This window comes from Ambystoma mexicanum, chromosome 2p (assembly GCF_040938575.1).
Source record: "Ambystoma mexicanum isolate Mex_15411 chromosome 2p, UKY_AmexF1_1, whole genome shotgun sequence".
Lineage (NCBI taxonomy): Eukaryota > Metazoa > Chordata > Amphibia > Caudata > Ambystomatidae > Ambystoma > Ambystoma mexicanum.
In genome coordinates this window covers 1412124896-1412151514 of record NC_090923.1, presented here as the reverse complement: position 1 = coordinate 1412151514, position 26619 = coordinate 1412124896, and the positions used below count along the sequence as shown (strand labels likewise).

The 26619-nt window shown below is 46.1% G+C and overlaps 1 protein-coding gene across 8 annotated transcripts in view; it reads left to right on the top strand.

Moving 5' to 3' along the window:
- Positions 1–237: 237 nt before the first annotated feature.
- LOC138567561 (uncharacterized) overlaps positions 238–26619 on the top strand; it is a 2466350-nt gene continuing 2439968 nt past the window's right edge. For 7 of the 8 annotated variants that reach the window (XM_069645903.1, XM_069645902.1, XM_069645906.1 and 4 more), the window contains exon 1: positions 238–781. The gene's annotated coding sequence lies outside the window, so the exon portion shown is untranslated. The remainder of the gene's footprint in view (positions 782–26619) is intronic. The other variant, XM_069645900.1, reaches the window with a different exon arrangement.

Sequence of the window (26619 nt, the reverse complement as noted above, 5' to 3'; positions counted from 1 at the left end):
GATTATTATAGATGTATATATTATGGGTAAAGATTATTCTGAGAGAAAGCTTTACAGCGGCTTCCTCAAAGACAGCCTCCCGTTTTAATGCAAAGCTTTCTTTCAGAATGAACCGTGTTTTATCTATTCCAGCAACGGAGGCCACTTGCTCGGTGCTCTGCTGCTTATGTCTATGACAGCTCGGGAGAGGGGCCGCTGCTCAGGCTTAATGCAGCCAATCAGCGATGAGCCGAACATAGCCGAAGACCAGGGGATACCGGATCGGTATGGGATACCAAATATTACGCCGCTGCTGTATAGTAACTTTCCGCCTGCCAGGCCATCAGTTCGACTACTTTATGCTCGTATCGGCTACTATCACTTCCACCGCCGGTTAATCCACGCAAGCCAATAAGGAGGCTCGCTCATTCGACCAATGGGAGCCGGTAGTGAGCTGAAGCTGGCCGGAGGGCTCATTTGCGAGCAAAAATCACAACAGAGCGTGCTGTCTACACTCTTATCCCACAATGCGCCTCGGCAGCAGCTGACTGCTTTTTCCTTTTGCTCCTCCCCTCGTTTCCTGTCAAGGATTGTTGCTGTATTCTGCTCCCAGCTTCTTTCATTTGTACCCTGTGTGGATTGAGGTGCAGGAGAAGACGCCCCCACCACCACGGCAACAACCTTTCTATGAGACTTGAGTCCTAGAGCAGGTTCGTTTTCTTCTTGCTGCTGCCGTGGGAGCTTTCGCTACTTCAGAAGGGACAGCATGTGTGCAGGGGCCTCAAAGGTAGAGAAGGCTGTGGTGAGTAAAATGAGCCTAAAGGTAACGTGGGTTAGCCACACAGGACGACGGAACAGTGGGCCCTCAAGGCAAAGGGGGCACTGGGACATTGCTTGGGCCGGTGATTGCTTTGCAAATGGGTTCTGCACAGGTATTGTTCCTAACGCGCATTTCTTGTACTTCGTGTTGTATAGATCTACCATTATTTATTGGCCTTGTGATGTACTTTTTGCTCTGTGTCGTGATTTACAAATGTCAGTATGCTGCATAGTTATTACGTATTCCACGGTGCATTTGTGGAAAGCTCTGCACTCTTGTTTGTTTGTTTTGGTCCTGCACGTTTTGTTTCATAAAGCAGTGTACTTGTAATCAGTGTTGTGAGTTAATATTTATGATCCTCCATGGATGAATATAGTGCCATGCAGGTATCCCATGCTGCCAACGTAATGCCTAGAAATCGCTCTGTGCGTTCTCGGTGCTGTGCGTTTTGTAAACATTTGTATTCCAGTGTTGCATAATAAAACAAGGCAAAAACCAACAATTCAACCCCCCAACAAAGCACATAAAACGGCCAATCCTCATAACATTTACGAAAACCCCCATTATATAGGCTGTCGCCACCACCTGACCCGAGTAAATGAACCAGCACCTTTTAGAATATTCCACCTGGCCTGCTTGTCAACCTTCCTCCTACTGGTTCCCTCCCCCCCCCCCCCCCCCAATTTCGCTTGACCTCATAGTCTTATGTCGAAGCACCTCAAACACTTCCAAACCTGCCAGCTTGTCCCCTTGTTGTGTCAATTCCCCCGGCCACCAAGATCTCAGGCGACATGTACCTAGCCCGAAATTCCCCCCCTTCAACCTCAATATCCGCACTGCTGCCATGAATGGCCGCCGTAATTATTTCCATCAAATATATATTCTTTGCTGTGTTCATCCATTCCTTCTTTCCCTTGACCAGGGCCCCCTTCCAATGCATTGCTAAGCATGCCCTCCCGCCAATTGCAAGCAATGCGCCATATGTGACAAACAACTATACCCCCCCCCCCCCTCGCTCCTCTCCAGTCCAACAGTGGCGTCCACACCTGGGAGACCCCATCCAATTCCTTGATCCACTCAAGCACCTCATCCCAAAAAACCTGCACCCTCTCTCAACCCCACCACATGTGCCAATAGTCTGCCCGTGCCCCACACTCATGCCAACGTTACAGGCTCACCCGCCACATTTTTAAAAGGCACACTGGATCGTATTTCCATCGGTGCAACAACTTAATCTCATGAAGCCTGTACTGGCACGCAATCGAAACCTTGTACGCTCTGCAGCAATGTTTGCACCTCAACGGTGCATCAAGTTCCAAGCCCAGATCCCTTTGCCATTCACTCTGAAGCCTCTCCGTGCTCCCCTTTCCTACCTCCACCAACGCACTGTACACAGAAGAAATACCCCGTTCATCTCTGTTCGAGAGTCCAGGACTTTCCATCGGGGTGGGCTCTCTCTGTAGCTTTTCCTTCCATGCTTTGGTCGTGATCACTCCCTTTTAATTGCAGATAAGAAAATACTGAGAGACTCCCCCTCCCAACGACTCTTCCAATTCCACAATAGGGATACATTGTCCATGCTTTCACAACTGTCCAATCCTTGTTAGGCCTGCTTCAAAACATATGATCCCTCACACCCGGGGCCCACAAATGAATCAGTGGGGAGGACCAGGTCGTGACACCCCTCATTTCCGGAGTCTTCCGCCAGATATTCCAAATTACCACCAACATGGGGTATTCCCTAATCCTTCTTGGGATCCGGTCCCTCAGTACCCATAGTCATTCCCCCACCGTCGCTGGTCTGAGGTGAAAATTATCCAAACCCACCCACTGACGACCCCCCTGTTCCCTCAAATGTGGAATCAAAATTGCAAGTTGGGTGGCCTTAAAGTATAGGTCCAAGAAGCCCACGCTACCTCCTTCTTTCTGGAGCACTAAGATATCATACGCCACCCAAGCCTTCTTGCCCTGCCACAGAAACTTCTGAAGACGCTCTTCCACCTGCTGTAACATAGACTCTGGGATCATAACAGGAAGCATCTGGAATACATACATAACAGGAAGCATCAGGAATACATATAAAATCCGGGGGAAGAAATACATTTTTATAGCGTTAAGACGCACTAGCCATGATATAGTTAGCCTACCCCACTTTTCAATGTCCTGGAATAACCTCTGGTACAAGACGGGGGATGGGGGGGTGCGCCTTGTACAGTCCCAGCATATCCCCTGTGACAGTTATCCCGAGATAGTGCAATTGGTCCTCACGGATCTTCATCCCCGGGGAAACCAACTCTTGCAGGTCTCTCCCTCCTATCCTGTCAAAAGGGAACAAGATGGACTTGCCCTTATTAATTTTAAACCCTGAGAACACTCCGTACTTCACTATCAACTCCACCGACATCACAGGATTTAGCAGGTGCGACACCATGTCATCTGCTTATAGTCCCAATTTATATTCCACTCCACCCACCTCAATACCTTCCGCTCACGGATCCACTCGTAGCCTCTGGGTCAAGAGTTCCAAAGAGAGGGCAAACAGAAGCGGGGAAAGAGGACATCCCTGTCTCGTACCTCGCCCCAATCCGAATCAACGAGAAAAATACCCATTTGCTGCCACACAAGCTTGTGGCTTCGAGTACAGCGCCATAATCCCTGGCAAAAGTCTATTGCCCATTCCAAATTTAAGCAAAACTGCCTTCAAGAATCCCTAATCTACTCTATCAAAGGCCTTCTCTGTGTCAACTGCTAGAAGTGTAGGGTTACCTCCCTTCCCTCAAGCACATTCAATCAAGTGCAAGGATTTTCACATCATATCGGCTGCCCGTCTTCCCCTTATAAAGCCTATCTGATCTGAGTGGACCAGTCGCAGCATGTGCACATCTAGCCTCGAAGCCAGAACGAGGGTAAATATATTTGTCTCCACATTAAGAAGTGAGATTGATTGATGCAATCCACAAACCTGGGGGTCTCTGCCCTCTTTAGGTATTACTGAGATAAGGGCCCACACAAACGAGCCCGGCGCTTGGCCGCTCTCTAAAATATTGTTAAACAATCTAACCAAGTACAGGACTAAAAAATCCTGAGTATATCTGTCTTCACCTGGAGCTTTCCCCAGATGCAGCCACCGGATCGCATTTAAAATCTCATCCCCAGTAATGGGGACGTCCCTCCCCACAGCCTCCTCCTGCGTTAGCGTCAGTAAGGACACTCCTCTTAAATAAGCCTCTATACCCTCCACATCTGGCTGTCCCCCGCCCATATAACCCCTCACAGAAGGAGAAGAAATGTTCCACAATCTCTGCAGATGTCCTTTCCACCGCGCCTCCCGGTCCTGCTATCCACCGTTCAGGACCCTGCCCTCGTAGGCGGGCTGCCAACAGGGGTATCCGCCTTGTCCCCTTCTCGTAATATTTTTGCTTCAAGAACTAAAGCTTTTGGACTGTCCAACCCTCCAAATAACCCTTCCCTCTTGCCCCTCACCTCCTCTGTCCATTCTCCCACTCCCCCCTCCGAGAATTGTATCTGTCTTTCCAGAGTCCCAATCTCAGCGCATAGTCTATTTTCCAACCCAGTCCTCTCCCTCTTTTTCCGGGTTGCCTCTATGATCAACAGTTACCCCCAAGTCACCTTTGCCACATCCAATAAAGGGCCCATGTCCACCTTCCCTGTATCATTTAAAAGGAATAATTTCTTAATCGCCCCCTCAAATTCTTCCCTCAACACTATAGTCTTCCATAATGATTAATTACATCTCCATAACGAGTTACGAGCACTCAACCCCAACCATGATAAATCAAGAAAGACCATTTCATGCTCCGACCAACTAATCGGGGGAATCTCCGTGCACAGTGCGACCTCCCACAATTCTCTTGAGTCAATGAGTATAGGTTCCATGAGGCAGGGAGTAAAAAGTAAAACCCCTTTCCTGGGGGTGAAAGAAGCACCACATTTCCTGTAGGCATGCAAGTCCAGACATGACTGCAAACCTCCCCCTCCCACCATAGCAGCATCCGTTGCTGATAAACCCAACGCCCGCCTATCCAATGTTAAATCTGCCCACATATTGAGGCCTCCCCCACCACCCCCCACTATCAAGTGCCCTGTACCCACACTCACACCCTTGCCAGTGTCGGCTTTATCAAGTTCAACTGCCCCTGATTGGGGGCATATATCGTTGCAAACATGCATCTTATTCCCTAAATGATTCCCGAGACCAGCAGCGCCCTCCCATCCACACTACTCCACGACCTCACCTCCTCCATCCTCAAACGATTATGAAGCTAAATTCCCCTTCCCTCTCCCTCTTCTCTTGGAGAAAGAGAGCATCCACTTCATCCTCTGAAACTGCCTAGCCACCAGAGATCTTTTAGTCGGTGAGTTGAGTCCCTTCACATTCAACGTACAGACTCTCGGGTGGTCTACTCCCCCCCCCCCCCCCACCACCATCCTACATTCAGGTCTGCCATTGCCACAATACCAATATCTCCATTGGCCAATGCCACAACACACTCCGGACAGTCTGTACTCGGGTTGCATCAAACTTCCCTATCAATTCCCCTATACCATGCCCCCATAACCCCCAACCTGTCCCTCCCTGTTAACATCACTGGTCGATCACTGGTCGAGTGCCGGACCACCAATAAAACCCGATTCACTGGGTCTCTTCCACATTCTCCTCCAATTCCAGATCCCAATTGTACCTTAGATCCAAACTCCAAATCAAACAGTCTCCCGAAGGGGCGCCATATCAGAATCTACATTCCCAGACAAAAAGCGATGGACAGACAGAAAACCCTACACATCAAGGTAAAAAAGACCATTGGGTGTCACCAGTTGTTGAGATATTCAGTTTCTGGAATTTCCTTGACCTGGGCACTCAGCACCTATTGGTCACCTTTATACGCCACTGTCTATCTTCAGTTCCCTTTGTTCCATCTTCAGGATAGGATTGGGCATCCAGACCAGCTCTCCAGAGGCCCTATGAATGTCATCCTCCGTAACCAGTTTGTAGTTATAGCCAACTATCTCGAAGGAAATGGAGAATGGAAAATCCCATCTGTACCTCACTTCCTTCGCGTTGAACCATTTCGTAAGGGGAGTGCACAGGCGTCAGTTAGCTAGCATGAGGGTGGACAAGTCATGAAAGACTGTAATTTTAGAACTACCCTGCATCACCAAACCTGTTGTCCTCACTTTCTCCAAGATCTTCATCTTTTCCGGGTAGGTATGAAAGCAAGCAAGGACAGACCTCGGGCCTCTACTAGCCACACCTGCCCTATGAACCCTATCAATCTTGGGTTCATCATTGGTATTGTCCTTAAACATAGGTTTGGCCACCTCATGTATGGCTCTATGCAGTTCCCTTTCTGATTCGCCATCCTTCTCAGGCAGACCAAACAACCTCAGATTATTCCTTCTCTCCTGATTCTCAAAATGTTCCACCTTGAGGGTGATTTCAGTTTCTCTTCTTTCCAATTCTGCTACTCACATGTCCATCTGGGTTTCCAACGTGTCCATCGGAGATTGATTATTCTCGGGTGTCTCCTTCTCCCAGAGCCACAGTCAGCCTGTCAACATGGGCTTTGCACTCCTCCCGCCACCCAGGGAGATCTCTCTTTCTCTGTTGGCCCTCTTATGTCAGGGCCTCCAGTGGCTAGGGAGGTGATACCTCCCTGTCTCTTATCCTTAGCTCGTGTAGCCCTGTGAGGCCTACCTCCACGTTAACTTTATAAATGTGTGCACCCAGGCGTAGGTCAGGAACACCTGGGGCAATCGCTCTCTAATTTCCATCGGAGCAGCAGGGGTACTGCTTCTCTTGGCCAATAGCCATAAAGTTCACATCAGGGTTTTATAAATGGGGGCTCGGGACCCTTTTAGACTCAATGCAATCGCTGCGACATGGTTACGCAGTCAACAACCATGCTCCCCCTGGTGGCCATCACGGTGCTGTGCGTTCTTATGCACTTTGCTGTGCAGTTATGTTATGTTAAAGGATATTTATACCGCACACTATCACCACCGGAGTGGTCCCCTGGTGCTCTAGTGCATCTGAAAGGTAAGAGGGTGGGGTCAGTTAGTAGGGTGTATCGGGATAAAGGCAGAGCGAGATTTGTGATGTTCTGTTGGCAGCTTCAGTTCGGTTAGCACCGTTGGCTGAGCATGGGTGCAGTTTACGGATCTGTGGGTTCCCATGTGCTGTTGTGCGAGACTGTGTGTGGTTTGTTTGTTGCTGCAATGTAGTGAAGGGCTTGCAGTTTTCTGCGGCAGACGTGGTTGTGCTTAATTAGCATTTTGAGAGGTGTGTGCAGAGAGTTGAAGTTTTAGCAGATGGGTTAGTGGGGTTACCTCGTTATTTCGGACATCAGTATTGGGTATCTTTGGCCTTGCTGTCCACTGCAGCGTTCGTCAGTGGTTATTTGTCTGGTTCTGTGCGAGGCAGTGGGAGGCAGTGGCCTGGCTCTCTGGTGATCCGTGGGCGGGACAAAGGTGAGGGCCTCACCCGCCCAGGGTTGAGATTGCTAAGGTTGCTCTTTGGTTGTAAGTGGGCTCTGCCTGGCATCACTTCCCTGAGCTCCTAGGGTGCGCTCTCCTCCCTGCGAATACCAAGCGCTCCCTGTTCTGTTTGGTGCTAGTGAGTGATTAATGCTCCTATGTCTCCAGCTACAGTGTCCCTGTCTCTTGAGCCTTTGCTTTGCATAGGAAAAGGTTTTGGCTTGCGCACGGTCCATTATTTTTTTGTTGTTGTGTTTTTTTAGTTTTTTTTATAGACTTCGTTTGGTTGTGGTGTGAAGAGCCAGGTTTTGAGTAGTTTCCTAAATTCTAGGTGGTCCTTTTGTATTTCTTTTGGGAGGGTGTTCCCCATTTTTATGCCTGATGAGAGTAAGAGGATCCCCCAAGTGTATAGTTTTGGTTCCAGGCAGATGTCCTTGCTTGATCTCAGTGTTCTTGTTGGTTGGTAACTGGTTAATTTCTTATGTAGGAATTCTGCTCTTTGGCCGCCGATTGCTCTGTACGTTGTTTTGAACGTGGTTCGTTGTTTGATTGGAAGCCAGTATGACATTAAAAGCGCTAGGGTGATGTGGTCTCTTGGTGATCGTTTAAGGAGAAGTCTGGCTGCTGCGTTTTGCATACGTTGCAGTTTCTTCAGCAGGTGTTCCTGCATTCCAAGGTAGAGGCTGTTGGTGTAGTCGATTCTTGACATGAGGGCGATGATTGTCAGTATTTTATGGGAGAAGGACAGGAACGGTAGGATTCTTTTAATAGAGTGTAGGAGGAAGAAGCATTTGTTGATTATTGTGTTTACTTGTGATTCTAGAGTTAGAGCGTTGTCCATTAGGATTTCCAAGATTTTTCACTATTTTCGATGGTATAGGTGCTGTTCCTAGTTCTGTGGGAAATGGGATATAAATGTTATTTTCCTGGTTTTTGGCTATAACCCTGATTTCTGTCTTTCCTGTGTTGAGTTTTAGGCTGTTTGTGTTCATCCAGTCGTAGAGTTCTTTGTGATGTTCTCTTCTTGTGAATCTTCGATTTTGTAGATTTGTGTGTGGTCTGCGTATTTGTAGCACGTACGGTGGTGGTTTTTGATGATCTTGATTAGCGGAGCCAGGTAGATGTTGAAGGAACAGTGCGGATAGGGATGATCTTGTGGTACTCCAGAGTCGATTTCCTGTGGAGCAGACTTGAAGGGTTTTATCCAGGCAGTTTCTGTTCTATTAGTTAGGTATGATTTATTCCAGAGTAGAGCAAGGTGTGTTATTCCCAATTCTTCTATTCTCTTGATGAGTATGTCATGACTGACTGTGTTGAACGCTGAAGAGAAGTAGAGTAATATCAGGGCAGTGTTTGTGTTGGAGTCTGCGTTTGTCTTTAGGTCATCCCAGACAAACGGGAGTGCCGTTTCTGTTCCTTTCGTGAGTCTAAAGCCGTCACGTGCCTGGTCCAGAAACTGGTGTTTTTCTACCTGTTCTTCTGTTAGTTTGTAGATGTAAGTTTCTGGCTGTTTTGCTGGGTATGTAATGTTTGAAATAGGTCTGTAGTTGGAGAGGTCTTCCACGTTGCCTCTCGTGTCCTATGGGAGTGGTTTGATGTGCGCCGATTTGAATGCGTGCAGTACTTTCCCTGTTGCTAGTGACCGGTTAAAAAGGTTTCTGTAGTATTCCAATGGCGTGCCCTGTCTGAGGATGGATTTGTAAATGTCTGGGGGGCAGGGGTCCGTGGGGGAGCCTGCTTTGTTGCTCTGTCTTACCAGCTTGACAAATGTTTCCATTGTTATTTGTGGGAAGTTTTGGAGTTTATGCAGTGGTTCCTCTTTTGGTGTGGGTTGGTTTTGTGTTTTGGTTGACCCGTCTGATTTGTATGATTTAATGGATGTCACTGATTTTATTTTTGAAGTGATCAGTTAGGCTGTTGCATAGTTTCTGTGAAGGTACTGGAATGTTGTTGCATGCCAGTGAGTTTTTCGTTTATGATGTTGAACAGTTCTTTTTGGATGTTGGCGGCTTTGGTGATTCTGTTGTCTTAGTGTTTCTTTTAGGCCTTTTGAATTTCCTTTTTGTGAGATCGGATTTGTCATTGGAATTGAGTTCTCTTTCCTTGATGGTATTCTTTCCTCCATTCTAGTTCGAGCTTCTTGTTCTTTTTCATGGTACTGAGCAGTGTGGTAAACCATTTTGCCATTGTTCTCTTTTGTGACGGCGTCAAAGGTTTTTCAGGGGAGATGTCGTCGATTATTTCAGCGATCCATTTATGAACTAGCTTTTGTTTTTCTATCTAGGTCCTCTTCGTCCAGGCTAATGGTAGCTGCTTTTGTGAGTTCAAGTTGTTGCACGCTTTGACAGCCTTCGAGTTTCTTTTTGTGATAGTTTATTGGGCTGCTTTAGTTGGTAGCATGATCACAAATGGAATGATGAGGTTGTTGCTCCAGAGCATCTGTATTGGTGGCGCAGTGGTGATCAGGTTTTTGTTGGCAAAGATTGCGTCAAGTGTGTGTCCCGCTGTGTGTGTTGCTCCTTTGACCAACTGTCGTAGTTTCATGGTTTTTAGTTGCTCGATGTGAGTTTGCGTTCCCTTCTTCAAACCAGATGTTGAAGTCATCGAGGATTATCGGATGTTAATGTTGGTGATGGCGTCTATGAAGTTGTCGACGAAAGTTGCATCCTATGTTGGTGGTCTGTAAATCAGTACGAATTTTGTTTGTTTTTGGGTTTACTGTTAGGCGAAGGACCATGGATTCGGTTTTTTTTTAATGTTTAGCGCTTCTGTTTTTTTTTTTTTTTTTTTCTTCCAGTTCTTGAATGCTATTGCAGGACATCCTCCTTTTTTACTATGTACACTTGAAGTTGTCGGGTAGGCAGCTGTGGAGTGTCATTTTATAGTTGTCATCCAACCATGTTTCTGTGATGAAAAGGACATTGGTACCATCATCGCACAGCAGGTCGTATATCTCTGTGACGTGTTTTGACATTGATCAAAACACATTGACATTGCGTTGATTAGGTTGCAGTGGATTTATTGGGCCTGGTTTAGTTTGCTTTTTGATATCGGTTTTGTCTTGTGATTGCTGCTTTGGTTTGCTCGCAAGTTGTTCTCTGGGTATGATGGTGGTTCAGTCGCGTCTGAGTTGTCGTTGAGTAGGTCTGCTAGTATTGGGTTCTTGTTTTCTTCAGGTTCCTCTTCTTTGTTTTGTTGTAGTTGAAGGAGGTGTCCTCGTGTTTTTGTGTTATATTGGGTGAGGGAGTCAATTTTGTTCATATTCCTTCTAGGCGTTTCTGTTTTTCTGCGCAGCTCCGTTATGCTGTTGGTCCTTCTTGTATTGTTGGTCGGATTGACTTGTTCCGGTGAGTGGTTGGTCGTGAGGTATGTTATTGGGTATAGAGACTGTTCTCTTTTTCTGGTGTTTGTTCTGTTTTGAACCGTGTCTGCAGAGTGATTCCATTTGGCTTATTCCTTCTGTTTGTCGTTTTCGTGGCATGTTGCGTCCCTTAGCGGTAGGTTGATTTAGACATTTCTTTGTGGCTTGATTGTTGGCGTTGTGACCCTCTGGGGTTAGTTGGTTTATGAGTTTGTGTGTGTTTAGATTGCAGGTGCAGTGGCCTACATGCAACATGTTCCTGGTTGGATTGTAATGGTCCTTGGCTTTGTTGCATTTTTTATTATAGGTGTAACGGTTTAGCGCTGGGTGGTCTTCTGGCTTTATACGTCGGGTGGTTGGGGGGGGGAGAAGAGTGGGAAGGCTGTCTGGGTGAATTAGCTGTGGTTTCTTACCTTACCACGGAGTAGCTAGGGGCAGAGTACAGGGGATTGGGGGACAGTCCTAGGCTTGATGGAACTCGAGGCTTATTGTTGGGGTTTCTTATGACCTCTATAAGGGGTTGTCTAAACTTTAAATATAGTAGTTGGTGAGGGACACCTAATTTGTGTGCCCTGAATAGTGGGGGGGGGGGGTGTCCTGAGTTTCAGAACACAGTAGTTCGAGTTTCCTACATAGTAGAATTATGGTTATTAGGCTATTGTTATCATGCACAGCCAGACTATCTGTTACAGTACAGGCTAACTGCTAAACGTGGTTCTCTGGCTCAGTCAGGCTAAATTCGAAGTAACGCTGTCTGGCAAGTCAGGCCATCTGGCGCATTTAGGCCAAATGCAGAATGAGGCTATCTGGCGTAATCAAGTTATCTGGCACAATCCAGTTGGGTGTGAAAAGAGGCTATCTTGCACTATCTGGCATCAGGTTAAGTGTGAACTGAGGTTATCTGGCACAATCAGATTTATCTGGCACAGTCGGGCTAAATGTGAAATGGGGCCACCTGGCACGTTCAGGCTATGTGGCACAAGGCTAAATGTGAGATACTGCCATCTGGCGCAATTATCTGGCACAAACGAGCCAAATGTGGGACGAGGCTATCTGGAAAAAAACAGGGCAAATGCGATACAAATGCTGCTATCTGGCACAATCTGGTTATCTTGTATGAACAAGCTGAATCTGAAGTACTGCTATCTGGCACAATCAGGTTTATCTGGCACAAACAAGCTAAATGTGAAATGGGGCTATCTGGCACAATCGCAGTGTCTTGCACGATCAGGCTAAGTGTGAAAAGAGTATTTATTTGCGTTATGCCTAACAAATAATCTTATAGCCAAAAAATTCTCAAATTCCATTCACTAAATTACTATACAAGGATAAAAGCAAAGCAGAAAATGCACATTTAAACAACCTTTAAAATAGAATCTATGACATTTAGAACTGTAATATTTATTTGTACGTTTATAGCAGCGAAAACTGGGTGCGTGGGGTGTCTGTTCAATAGCAGAATCTTGAGCTGCTTTCTGAAGGCATTGTACGAGGGTTTGTCTTGCAGGTGTGGGGGTCGTTTGTTCCACAGTGTCGGTGCACGGAACAGGAAGCTAGAGCCACCTGCTCTGTACCGCTTGAACCTGGGCGTGATTAAGCAATGTTTGTGGGTGGATCTTGTGGGCTTTACTGGGGCATGTTTTTGAGTTTGTCCGATAGGTGGCATGGTGCAGTGTTGGAAAGACAACTGTGGATGAGGGACAGAATCTTAAAGTTGATTCTGTCCTTGACTGCGAGCCGGTGGGTAGCTTTTCTGGCCTCCGAGATGTTGTCCTGTTTACCAATGTCATGTGCTGCCCTGCGGGCATTGTTTTGGGTTGTTTGTGGAGGTTCTTTTCGGAGGTGATGCACAGCAAGGAGTTACAATACTCTAGTATTGATCCTACAAGTGCCCGGGCCACTTCAAGTCGGTTAGAAGAAGTGAGGGTTTGCTGGCATTGATGAGCTTGATAGCCTAGCCCGATGAGGAGGCAATGTGGTTGACCTGGCGGCACATGGTCAGTGAAGAGTCGAGGTAGATGCTAAGGGTCTTGACGGAAGAGGACGGAAGAGGCGACAGCAATGTTGTGGCTGTCAATTCTGAAAGATTCGTACACCTGAGGTAGTCTGTTCAAGCAGGTAGGGGGCACGGTAAGGGGGAGTACTGTTTTTTTCATTGTTGAGCTAGAGGCTATGTGATGCCATCCAGGATTGGATGGCTTTGTAGATCTTATTGATTCTGAGGGTGCCCCTGGGGTAGTCGCCAGCGAGGGGTATGAGAATTTAGGTGTTGTCAGCGTAGTTTATGTATGAGATTCCAAGGGCGTCAAGGTGGTCGAACAACGGCTTAGTGTACACATTGTACAGGGTGGGGGAAACACATGAGCCATGGGGTACTGCACAGGGTGTGGGTGTGGGTGTGGCAAAAACTCTTAAGGATTTACTAGATGGGAAGGGGGCAATCCATTTAGTAGCTTCGGTTGGAGAAGTAAGCTGCAGAGGTAAGGCCTTGACAGAGGATCTTGTGGTCTACTAGGTCAAATGCTGCCAAGAGGTTGAGAAGTAGGAGCTGTGAGAGGGCGCCAAAGTCATTGGCGTGATCAAGTTTTTGTTTTTTCCTTCTTTTCTTCAATCTAGGCGAGTTGTTTCGGTCCCATGCTTTGGGAGAAAACCTGACTGACCGGTCCCCAGGATGTGGCTGTGTTCTAGGAAGGCCTGGATTTGTAAATGGGCCACTGTGTCCATGATTTTCCAGAGAAAGGGAACTGTTGTAATGGGTCGGTAGTTAGTGGGGCTGGTTGGGTCTTTTGAGCAGTGGTAAAACCCAGGATTCTTTCAGGGCATCTGGGTTAATGATGGCGGGGATGAGTGGGAGTAGGGGCTCGGCGCAATCCTTGACCAGGGAGGCTGCAAATGTTTCCCTCTTACAGCGGGATGGTTTGAGCCCAGCAATAATGTTAGCGAAGGAGGCAGTGCTGATAGCTTTGATTTTGAACAGAGGGATGACGTTACGGGCTGGGGATGGTGGGTGGCAGGCAGTTGGTCTAGCGGCTTGGTTAGCTTGTATTTTAGATTGTAACTGAGTGATTTTCCCTTTGAAGGCGTCTTGGCTCTTGTTACACCAGGCATTGTCTTTCGTGATGGCGGGGGCGAGCAGGGTTCCCAGAGGATGGTAAATAGTTCACGAGAGCTGGAAGCCACGTTAGTGATTTATTTTGTTATAGGTAGCAGCATTCGAGCTAAGCTGTTTGTAGTGGAGGGACAATTTACAGAGGTGTTTTTCTGTTTGCGGAAGTAGGGGTTTTTGTGCCAGGTAGCTTTGGCCGTTCTTTTAGCGGCTCGTGCAGCGCAGAGATCTTTATTTGTATTTATTTGGTTTATATAGCGCTTTACACCAAAGCACTGCACATTTTTAACAGGATACATTTTATCAATAACAGAAATAACAGTAACAATAGAAGCAAGATACAATTTGAGTCAGATCAACAAAGCAGTATGTGGAGCAATTAGACAGAAGGGAAGGGAAGGGAGTGGAGGAGTAGAACTGGGAGGAGGAGGGAGGAATGGGGAGGAGGGAGGAGATGGAGGGGCAGGGAAGAAGATGGAGTGGAGGGGGAGAGAAAGGAGCTGATGAGGGAGGGAAAGTGGGAGGGAAGGGGAATCATGGCGGGGAATGGAGAAGGAGAGATTTAAGGGAAGTGCGGAATGAGGAAAAGGAAGGGATAGAGCGGATTGAGAGAGGTAAGGAGTTCCAGTAAAGGGGAGCTAGGAGTTGGAAAGAGCGGAAGCGGGAGGAGGCACAAGGGGAAGGAGGAACAGTGAGGAGGAAGTGGTCGGCAGAGCGAAGAGGGCGAGAGGGAGTGTAGAAAGAGAGAAGGGAAGAGGGATGAGGGGGAGCAAGATTATGGAGAGATTTGAAGACTAAGCAGAGAAAATGAAATTTAAGTTGGGAGTGAAAGGGAAGCCTGCCAAGTGAGGATAGGGAGGGCGAGATGGAATCGTGGGAGGTGAGGAGACAGAGTACGGATGGACGAATGGTAGATAGATTTGAGGGGGGGATAGATGTGAAGTGGGTAGACCAAAGAGTAAGGAGGAGCAGTAGAAGAGGCGAGAGAAGATTAGGGAGGAGATTAATAGTTTAGTGGCATGGAAAGTAAGAGAGGGGCGGACTTTACAAATGATATAGAGGTGGAAGCGACAGGCACAGGAGGTGAGAGAGATATGATGGGGGGGAAAAGTGAGACAAGAGTCAAAGTAAATGCCTAAGTTGCGAGCATGGGGGGAGAAAGTAAGGTTAGAGGGAGGAAAGTGAATGAAGGGAGGAGGGAGAGGGAGGGGGAAGGGATTTGGAGGGGAAGAAAAGGACCTCAGTTTTGTCAGAGTTAAGGGAAAGAAAACGAGAAGACATCCAGTCTTTAATGGCAGTAAGACAGGACGAGAGTTTAAGGCGGAGGTCAGGAGAGAAGGAAGAGCAGGAAAGAAAGAGCTGCGTGTCATCAGCATAGAAGTGGTGAGAGATGCCAAATGAGGAGATGACCGGGGCAAGGAGGGAGCTGTAGAGTGAGAATAGGAAAGGGCTGAGCACCGAGCCTTGGGTACTCCATATTCCAGAGGCTGGGATGGAGAGGAGCGGCCTCCCCAGGAAACTGAGAAAGAGCTGGAGGAGAGGTAAGAGGATAGCCAGTTGAGTACGGAGCTTTTGAATCCGAAGGAAGAGAGTGTTGAGAAGAAGGGGGTGATCGACTGTGTCGAAGGCAGCTGAGAGATCAAGAAGAATGAGGACAGAGGATTGCTTTGAGTGTCGAGCGGAGAGGAGGGATTTAAGGATGTAAGTGAGGGCTGTCTCAGGAGAGTGTTTAGGGCGGAAGCCAGATTGAGAAGGGGGAAGGAGAGAGAGATTAGAGACAAAGGTTGAGAGTTGCGTGTAAGCGAGGCTAATTAATACTAATTAAGCAAGTAATTAATACTTCAAGATATTTGATAAGAGTTTAAAATCCGAATCCATAAATAATCTTGTGACAACAAAACATCATAATTAATAAATCTTGGAAAAAAATTGCTTTGTCAAAGGAGTTAAAATTGTACGTACCACCACCAAAATGTCTTAATGTTTCTACCTCGCAAAGACATAATCTACACAATCTCTCACTTCTCGGGATCCCCTGTCTTGCACCGGCCACTTCATTAGGTAAATTTAGCCTACATCTTTAAAACGTTGCTCTAAAAACACCAGAAGCATGTTTGCATAAATAACATGGTAAATATATTAAATGGTTTAATGTCGTACATCGAACAGTAAAACGGGTGGTATTCAGAACCCCTGGCTCTATGAGTGATCCAGTCTATTTTTAACAGTTTACGTTTGACCTTAAAAGGACAACCAATCAACTCCACTGCAGTATAGCCTGTGCCATTCAAAATAATTATGCATTTATCTACCCAACACCTGAGGATTTTAGTTTTCCAACTCTTAATTACAAATAATGAACATATTGGAGGCAGTAATAGTTTCACATATAGCTGTAACATTTGCCAATTAATACAGGCTTCGATAGAAATAAGTTCTAGTTCATGATGAATCGGGCTTATTGAAACCCTGTCGGAGAGCCAGGGCGCTTCTCCATATAGCGGTCTCAGTCTTGGCCCAATCCAAAGTTTGTATGTTCGGGGTTGGTGGGCTGAAGTTTTGGCCTGAGGTCGACTTACCAGTCTGGGGTGTACTGGCGATGGTGAAATCTGACCAACCCCACCCATTCGCCCTGCACAGGGCGGAGTCTGGCCCTATGCTATCAGTATAGGCGATTTTTGGAACATTTTGCAGTTTTTCAAAAATTCGAAGTTGGGGCATGATATAGCATGGACAAGGTTATAGCAGATGCCCACGTGCATGTCTGCTACAGACCAGGTTGGTACCACTAGTATTTGTATCAAGCCACTGTTTCCAGTTTTTCATTGTCTATTTTAAAGCTGAACAAACTACCCTTGCCTCAAAATTTTAAAGAAACGGGTGGACTGCATTCAAACCCTGTTGTAACCAATCGCTATAAGGTCACGAATAATTACATCTGCATAGACCATATACTGCTGGTGGAACAGACCTAGTCACAGGGGAAAGGTACGACATTTTTTAAAAGCTAACCAATGTCATGAATATAAAAATTAAATCAAACTGGGCTAAAACACATCCTTGTCGCACCCCGCGACTGGCTTTAATCCAACTGCTAAAATGTCCTTGCTGATCCAACCTTTACGGACATTAGTATTCGTATGCAGTGCAATTAAAATGTTAAGCAGGTGGCTTGGGCCTTTACTTTCTTACATTTTACCCCACAATTTCCATCTGTTAATGCAATCAAATGCCTGGGAAATATGTAGGAAGGAGATATACACCGCTTTCCCCTGTAACTTCACTTGGGCCGCGAGAAGCTGTAATAAAAAGCAATTTTGTGGGGTTCCTACCCACTTCCTGAAACTGGCCTGATAAACACCCAGCACATGTTCATGCCTGGCCTATTTTTCCAATTCTTTGAGTAGCATTGTAGCGACACGTTTAGTACTTGTATACAATAAAGAAATTGCGCAATTAATTTCTGGGGTCTATCACCCTTTTTTAATTTTAATATATTTGTCTTAGTCCCAAGACATTGGAATTACTCTATCCCTAATCACATTTCCGAATAACTCAAAAACCTGAGGCCCTAAAACAGGATCCGATTTAAATGTACAGTTTGATAAACCGTCAGGACCCTGTGCTTTCGACAATTTGCACTTTGCAATGCAATGTAAGATGGCCTCCACCATCGGGTTAAGAGACCACAAACCAGAACTGTCACAGGATGACATGGAAAACTCTGCCGCCCTCAAAGAGATTTGTAAAATGATTTGCCCAAACAGCTACTTCAATTAAATAAACCATAGAATAACTTGGGTACCAGGAGACTAAGTCCAGAACAAACTAGAATGTTTGTCATGAAGGATCCCAGCATTATTTCACCGTATCACATTGGATCATCAAGCCCTTATGGCTTTTTAACCAATTTTTAAACACTTGTTTTGCATTACGGATCTCCACTTCATTATACGAAGAGGGAGAGCTTCTGGGAAACCTCAGCATATAATGCAGATCTTTCTAATTTATAAAGCTCTGTACATTTGCTATACTAGTTAGTATTTATGAAGTGCTTTGCATATCCTTGGCTGCACAGTACTGCTTTTCTCAGCTGTGTATGAAAATTGCAATTTTATTAAAGGCACGGAAACTGCAATTTTGCTGTCTCTTTACTAGAAACTAACAGCAAAGAAAAGAACAAGTTATCTTTAAATAAAGATAAGAAAATTACACCTTGACAGTTTCCCTTTTAACCTCAGGTGCGACTCGTTTGTCCCATGCATACAAATTCTGTGTGACCAAAGACGACCGCTCATTGCCCAACGGGACACTCTTGATTAACCAAAACATGAAACCAAAAGTCCTGGGAGCAGCTTCCATTGCCAATGGTCCTCAAACCCTCCAACCTGCTCGGTTGAATATTCCAAAAAAGACTTTAGAAGGAAGCAACTAAAGGGGCTGAAGGAAGAAAACAAGGCACACATAAGGGAGTGTAATACTGGGTGAAAAAATCTATGCCTCTTTGCCTTTAATAAAATTGTGACTTTCATATACACCTAGCTGAAAAAAAACGTATAATATTCAGGACACCGAGGCTGCGATTTTTACACCTTCAAAGCGCATCCAAAACCCTCTGAAGGAGGCGAATGGGCTTAAAATAAAACACCTTGAAAGTGCAATAACTGGGCCAATCGGCAAATCACAGAAGATCTTGAAGGGAGCCTCCAGACAAAAAGGATTTGTGGCCATAGCTCCCCTGACAGAATGGGCATCAAACAAGTGAACATCAGTACCAGAAAGAAACATGACCCTTGAACCCACCTCGTGAGAATAGGAGAGGATACAGGACCATAACCTAAAGGAAGTATCTGTGTATGGTTGGGCTTCCTGAGATCGGTTGTGGCTCTTTCATATATTTTCAAGCATTGACCCACAGACCGCTTTTCTTGAACTGGAAAGGCTGGTTAATTCACTGTTCTAGAAGCACATTTTATATGTTCAAGCATTGACCCACAGACCGCTTTTCTTGAACTGGAAACGCTGGTTAATTCACTGTTCTAGAAGCACATTTTATATGTTCAATCAAACCCAAACCGCAGATATGGACTTGTTGTTCACATCAAATGCTCTCGTATCCAATACCATTCTAAAGGAAATTAGGTATAGCAACATGGTTAATTTTGCAGACAATTGTTATGACCACATTTCATTCGGAGGCATGACAAAAACGAATGAAATACTGTATTGACATCCCACAAGGCTGAACAGTTAGGTTCTGGTAAATTGAGTGTTTTAACCCCTTTAAGGAGGCGACAAACAATGGATGAGAACTGATGGCTGCTCCATCCACAGATTATTGCCCTGCGGAAAGGTGGAAATAGCCAATCTGTGCAGATTCAAAGTGTGAAACACTTTTCCCAGATCAAATAAAAAAGACAAATGCATTAACTGTACTGGTGTTTCCGAAACGGGATTCAATGATCCCAGACACACCAGTAAAACCAAACCCCCAAAGCTGTTTGATAACTTTTGGAATTTCCAGGGCCTAGGATTCAATTATTTATCTATTGGTCATTTGTTAGGCACTTGTAGAATTAGCAAAACGGTTTCAAAGCACCCACAGGGCAACAATCTGGGTACAGGGGAAGGTGGACCATGAATTACAAAGGATAAATAGTTCAAATGAATAGTACAAACAAATGATGAGAATGAAGGGAAGGGGGACAAACCTACTATGCTTTGTGAGTGTTCATAGGGGATGGGGTGAGGGATAGGTGCTGTGGTGCTCATGGAGAAGTGCTAGGGGCAAAGTGCGTAAGAAGGGGAAAAGGTAAGTGTAACTTCCCGTGTCGAGGGTGAGCCTAAGCAAGTCTAGTGATAGACAGTGGCTGGGAAGAAGATGTGGGAGTCGGGGCCCCGATGATACGTAAGGGCCCTGCACATCAGTCGCACTACTGTAGGATTAGCAGGGATGCGAGGCGGAGACGGAAGTGGTAAAGAGAAAAGTCTTGAGGCTTTTTCAAAACGTGTGGTCTTGCTCCAAGACGCGTGGGGGTGGTGGGGGGGGGGGGTTATTCCACAGGAAGGAGCCCGCTGAGGAGAGAAATTGACCACCAGCTCTCTGTTTAGCAAACCGCTTCACACACAGGGAGTTGGTGCCAGAGGAGCGCAGGAGCCTGGAAGGGGTGTATTTGATCAGAAAGCATTGAAGATGAAGTGGTCACCGGCCTAAGATAGCCTTGTGGATGATACAAAGGGATTTGAATTTAATCCGTGCTGAGACCGGGAGACTGAAGGCTTTGTTGGGGCAGGTGAGATGCAGTCCCTGGGCCTGATGCCAAGGATAAGTCTTGCTGCCCTATCCTGGGTTAGCTGGAGGGGTCGCAGGGTGGACGAAGGAAGATTGAGGAGGCTGTTGCAATAGTGTAGCCTGGAGAGAGCCAGAGCACGGGTAACATTGAGTCTCTGGGGGAAGGTGAGGAAGGGTAGCGTACCTTTGAGAAGGAAGAGCTGAAAGTGGGACTGCTTGACGATGTCCTGAATATGTGGGAGAAGGAGAGGGAGGAATCGAAGATGTCTGAGATTCCTGGCTTCAGAGATGGGGACAAGGGGAAATGCCCATGGAAGAAGGCCAGACAGAAGGGAAGAGGTAGGGTGCAGGGGACCCAATGGGGAGAATCTGTTTTGCTGGCATTGAGGCAGAGGTCATTAGCAGTGCATCATGCCTGGATGGCATAGAGGCAATCTGGGATGACGGAAGGTGCAAGGGTGTCGGTAGGAAGTTTGAAGATGACGATGATGATGATGATCGAAGAAGTCGAAAGAACCTTGAATTGCCAAGAACCCCATAAATCTTACACACCACTAAGTGGAGCGAGCCTGTAGGACATATGGCAACTCTGTAGTGCTCAGCTCATTGTCTGGGTTCACAAGGATGTGAGGGAACATTGGCAGACTATGGGGTACGCAGTGCTCCAGATAAGATTTGGAATTGCAAGTATTTTACGCCCTATTTTTTTTAGTTGGGAGTAAAATTACTTTATAGGGAGTAAAACATGTAATTCGAATTCCCAATGAGAGTATTTTATAAGTGGGGAAAAATGTTTTAACTGGACATTGTTTTTTTTCTGTTAGTAATAATGATTTCTTTGCACCTAGTTATTCATGCACATTCAAAGCCACAGCTTTACATCTTCTGATCAGGCACACATAACCCCTGATTATCCAATTCTGTTGAAAAGCATAGAAGGCCATTGTTTCTGGGTCTGACCTCCAGCTGAAGAAACGTGGAAGCTGCACAATAAAACACAGCATACACAGATCCACTGCTAGTGGGCCCCACAGAAAGTTGATTGCAGTAAGAACTGCTGCATGGTGCTTCCAGTCGTTAGAACCACAAAGATGCCTGGAATACCAGTTGGCCACAGCATTGTGTAAATAAGGCAGCTACTCTGCCTGCAGCACAATCTGTCTGTTCAGACCAAAAATCCCTTGTAATCCCTATCGCTAGCTGAGAACTTGTACAACCCCTCCAAATCCCCCCATCTTGTTGACGTAGATTGCAACTATTTCCCAGTCCATGGCCAGACTCTTCAGGGCAAAGGAGCCTGCCATCAACTCAATTTATGTACCACATGTAGGCAAGTTGCAATGATTGCTTTGCCATTCCAGACCGGCATGTGATCTAACCACCACCTGGAGGTCCACTCCGGCATCCATTGAAAAGTGAATCTCATCCAAATAGTTGAGGCCTTTCCTGAGGTGAAGGGTTTTCAACCTCTGCAAAGCCCCGTAATAAAGAGAACCCAGAAAGATTGCCTGATTTGATGCAGAAAAATTATCTGGGCTGGCAGAACTGCCCTGACCTTGCCCTAGGCTATAGGTAGCTACATGGAGGCCTGAACCATCTATGCAGAAACCCAGAAAATATGTCCTGACAAAGTGTGAGAAGACTTTTTCTAATTGATTACAAACCACAAACATTGGAAGAGGGTAACTCTGAAGTAGAAATGATGGACTGCTGGCTGTCGGATTGTTACATTAGCAAAATGTCATCGAGGTATATCGAATGCTTCATGCACAGAAAGCCGATGCAAACCTCCATTTCATTTTGCCCCACACAAACTGGAGGAAGTTCTGATGTGTGCCCGGAATAGGACTCGTCAGTTGGGCATCCTTTAGATCCAGTCGCGTCATCCAATCCCCTGGTAATGTCTACCTTAAGTGAGCAATCCCTCCCATTATGAAATGGTTATATTCCACAAAACTGTTGAATTTCCTGAGGTTTGTAACTGGACTGACTCCCCCCAATTTCTTTCTGGACAGAAAAATGTTGTTGCATACTCCGGGGTCTCCATGGGAATTTGGACATGGTGCCCTTTTTTCTTGTATGTCACGATGAATTAATATCGGATCTTCCTGTGAAAACACATTCCGAGTGAGAAGCGGATGACTGGACAAGGGGTCGCATAAAGATGAAAGTGTAAATCCTGAGCAGGTTGAGGGGTTCATGGATTGTGGTTTATGCTTAAACAGGAGAGGGGCACACCTGGCCAACCTGCCCCCAATCCTTGAGAAGAAACTTGTAATTGGAGAATTAACAAGTGGAAGCCCCTTTACTGAGAACAAACATGTCTCATATATTTGCTCTGTGATTTCCGCCACTCAGGAGGGTCCACAAGCACATTTTATCTCGCTGCACACCTCACAGAGGAGAAATACTGATTTGCCTATCAGTCTGTTCCACCAACAAGGGCAGTGCAGCACCGAAATGCTTGTCAATTCTTCTCTGAGCAAGAGTACCATCAGCAATCCCAGACACATGTTTTGGCCTAGTTGGGCTTCCTCAATTGATAGATATATTATTTATTGAATGAGGTGAAGCTGAGGCTCTGTAAGGCACAGTGGGCAAAGGGTCCTCTTCTGAATTACCCTTGGTTACTTAGAGTGAGGCGGCTTTTAAAAACGGTACTTTTACTACTTTACACACACAACTTTATTTCCCCTGACACTAATGCAAGGACTTGCATTTTGCAAACGCCTTGCCACCATGTGTCTGGACTGGTGTCTGTGTTATTTCTCTGGTCCACACAATTCAGCCGACCAGTATTGCTTCTCCAGTTCTAGAGTTGTCTGTGCTTTTTTTCTTGAAACATTTACTCCTTTGTCTTGCTTCTCTAGGAAGCATGACAAGACGAAAGTATCGGTCCAGATGACAAAGTCTGAGCTGCCCCCAACAGGGTAGAATGTACATTTGGCTATATGCTGTAACTGTTCTCAGGAAATAAGTGCCTGCCCCAGGGCTAGACAAGGTGGCCTCTACTATAATGTGAGGGGAGCCTGAACACTTGCTAAATGCCAAGAACACAGTTGGCCTCATTACGAGTTAGCCGGTCCGGATTTAACGGTGCCGGTAAAACTGTACCGGCAGCGTATTCCGGACCGGCTAACTTCGAGTTATGTGGGCGTGTGGTGTTACACCCGCCAGGTCTGACCTGGCGGGCGTAACGCCACCGGGCGCACACGGACGTGGAAACACTGGCACCATTACCGCATGGTGCCAGTGGTTCCACTGCCCCCATTCCCGTGGTGTCCTATGGGACTCCACGGGAATGGGGAGTAACGGAATGCTGGCTCTGGAATTACCGGATCACCGGGGCTGTAATGCTCCTGTGATTCCGGCAAGTCTGGAGCCGGTAAATCCCCACAAGTCCGGCGGCAGCCTGCCGGTTTTACCGGCATAGCTGCCGCCGGACTGGTAATGAGTCCCAGTGTGACTAAACATGAGCGTAGCGAGCGCTGCCACAAAGTATCCTGCTGGAGACTAGTCTGAAGACACTAGGACCTGGAGTGTGGACTGCCCTTCTCTCCACTCCATGCATATATGCTTGCATGTAACACAGCCCCTTAGAACATGCGTGGGCATATGCAGTCTTGTTCATGAGAACACCAATTGCTAAGCCTTACTAGAAGTCGGTGTGGCTATAGGCACCTAAAAGTAACTTCCCATCCGGAAATTACAATCCAGAACCAAATGGAGGACTAGAACCCAAATTGCCCATCCTGAAAGGCATGCATTTAATCACCCTAACGCGCCTGTCTCTCCCACACACAAAACCATCTCTAAATATTTCCCAACATAATGCCCAACCACTTCACTAACTTAGTACTCCGCAGCAGAAAAGAAGAGGACACGTCTTTGGAATAATGTAATGTATAGGCTTGGGACTAATGAGAATCTCCTGAGATTACCTGGGGGAAGCTCAAGATGTCCTTTTCTTTTTTTTTTTTGTTTTTAAAGTGAACCTGCTAGTTTCTTTGCTGATGACAGTTTCTAGCAAATAAGAGATTGCAAATGTGCAGCCTCCTTGTCTTGACCTAAAATTTTAATTTTCGTTGGTCTACGTGATCCTTTGTTCTTGTTTATTAAGTCATTCATTTGTCCAATAATGAGCAGTTATTTCTAAAAGCGCTGTACATGCACTAGTGCATTCTTATTCTTAAAATAATGCGTGTATTCAGTCATGTACATGCTTGGTGTAAGCTACTGTCCCTGATGAACTGTCTCAAAAAATCTAGCTTCGAAAAATCATTAGGCCTGACAAAAATATTATCTTTAGAAGTATAATTTGGGATGGACACACAGCAGCTAATATTGGAAACAGCGAATACAGTAATTCATTTTGTGTATTGATCTGACACATGCAGATGTACACTGACCCAGAGGTGGAAATGTTGACATAAATTGGATTAAGAGTATATTTTAACTTAAGTATGTCCATATTCAAAATTGGCTAAAGAAATTCAGTGTTTGAAGATGGTTCCCTTTTCTGCTCCTGGCCCTGCATGGCTGAAGACAGTTTTGAAACCTAAGGCCTTTCAAAGCCATCCCCAGACAAGATAAGTGGCTTCTAAAGTCGCAAGCACACAAGGAATATAAATTCTACTCAGAGTACTGCAAGTACAAATATATGCGAGTATCGCCACCCAAAATATTCTTATGGTCAATCGCTGTTGGGATGTGCGTTACTCCAGAAATCCAACCTTCCCTTCGAGCTACCTGCCAATTTTAATAAAATTAATGGAGATGCATGCATAGTCATGATACTGTGGCCCTCATCACAACTCTGGCGGTAGCCGTGCCGTTAAAAACGTCACGGCTGCCGCCTGAGTTGCATTTTTTCCGGCACCCGTGAATGGGCAAGAACCGGGTCATGACGAGTTAGGCAGACCCGGTAATTGCCCATTTTCGGGTGCCGGAATGAAGGGCCTCCTCATCCCCATAGGGCAGAATGGGGATGGTGACATTGGATGCACCGGCACAACTCTGCATGTGCCGGTACATCTGACGTGCTCTGCTTGCGGGTGCCGTTACACCAGCCAGGAAAAACCTGGCGAGTGAAACGTTTCCCGCGAGCAGAGCCTGTAGTATGGTGGTCCGGGAAGTACGGTACCGGCATACTTACCGGTACCATACTTCCCAGACCGCCACGCTCGTAATGAGGGCCTGTATCTTTGCAAAAGGATCCTATTTAGGCTCCCATTAGTACAATATGGTTCTTAGACACTAACTCTAAGGTCTATGATCGGGTTATTTATAATCACCTGACAGAGTGGGTTGTAGTATTATCTCCCTGTCAGTATTGATTTATTTCGGGGATGGACACTGTAGGTCAATATTTTTTAATTAGTACATGAAAGTTGTAAAACTTTGCTTCCCGGTGGCCAACTTAATGTGTTTAGCTTTCATAGATTTAGGAGTGCGTTTCATTAAATATATATATTGTAGTAATCGGTGGGCTATACTTTTTCGATCTGGGGAGTTGATGAAGGATTTTTTTAAAAAAAATGCATTCTTGATCTATAGAGCACAATCCCTTCCAAGGTCAGTTTTGAACTGGTGTATGCAGATCTGACTGCATCTTTTTAAATGTATTTATTTAAACTCTTATACAAGCGTGCATAGTCCATGGGCATCTAGGCACTAATTATGTGGAAATGTTAGTTGAAGAGGTGGGTTTTTTTCCCTGAAGATATTGTAGGAAGGTTCATTTTGCAAGTGAGGAGGGGGCGGGGGGTCTTTCCAGAGGACGGCGGGACGGACTGGGAAGCTGGAGCCCCCACAACCGTTCCCAGTAGAATCTGGGAGTGATGAGGCGATGCTTGTGGGCTTTTTTTTTTTTTTTCCTATTTTCTTTTTTAGCGAAGTGTGAGTGGGTGTCGTTCGTCAAGCAATTGTGGGCGATGGGCAGGATCTTGAACTTGATTCTGTCCTTGACCGGGAGGAGCCAGTGGGTAGATTTCCTGGCCTCCGAGATGTGGTCGTGCTTGCCAATGTCTAGCACTGCCTTCAAGGCATTGTTCTGTATCATTTCCAGCCTGTTGAAGTTTTTTTCAGAGGTGCCGCATAGGAGTGATTTACAATAGTCTTGATCAGATGAGGGCATGAGCGACTTCAGGCCGATTCTTAGTGGACAGGAAAAGTTTGCTGGCATTGATGAGCTTAATAGCATAGCCAGATGAAGAGGAAATGTGGTTAACCTGTCGAGTCCTGCTTAGGGAGAGTCCAGGTATACACCAAGCGTTTTTACAGAGGTGGCGACAGATGTTGTGCCCGTCGATGATAAATGCTTTGTAAGCCTGGTTTAGTTTAGCTAGGCGGGCCGGGGCGATGATGAGAAGTTCTGTCTTTTCATCGTTGAGACAGGCGCTATGTATCACCATCTAGGATTGGGTATCTTAAAAAATCGTGTTCAATCTGAGAAAATCCTGATTATGGTCACCAGAGGTGGGGGCAGGGGGGGTCGGAGAAGTTGCATGTCGTAGGTATAGTGGTGTATGAGAGGCTGAGTGTGTCAAGGTGGTGAAACAGTGGTT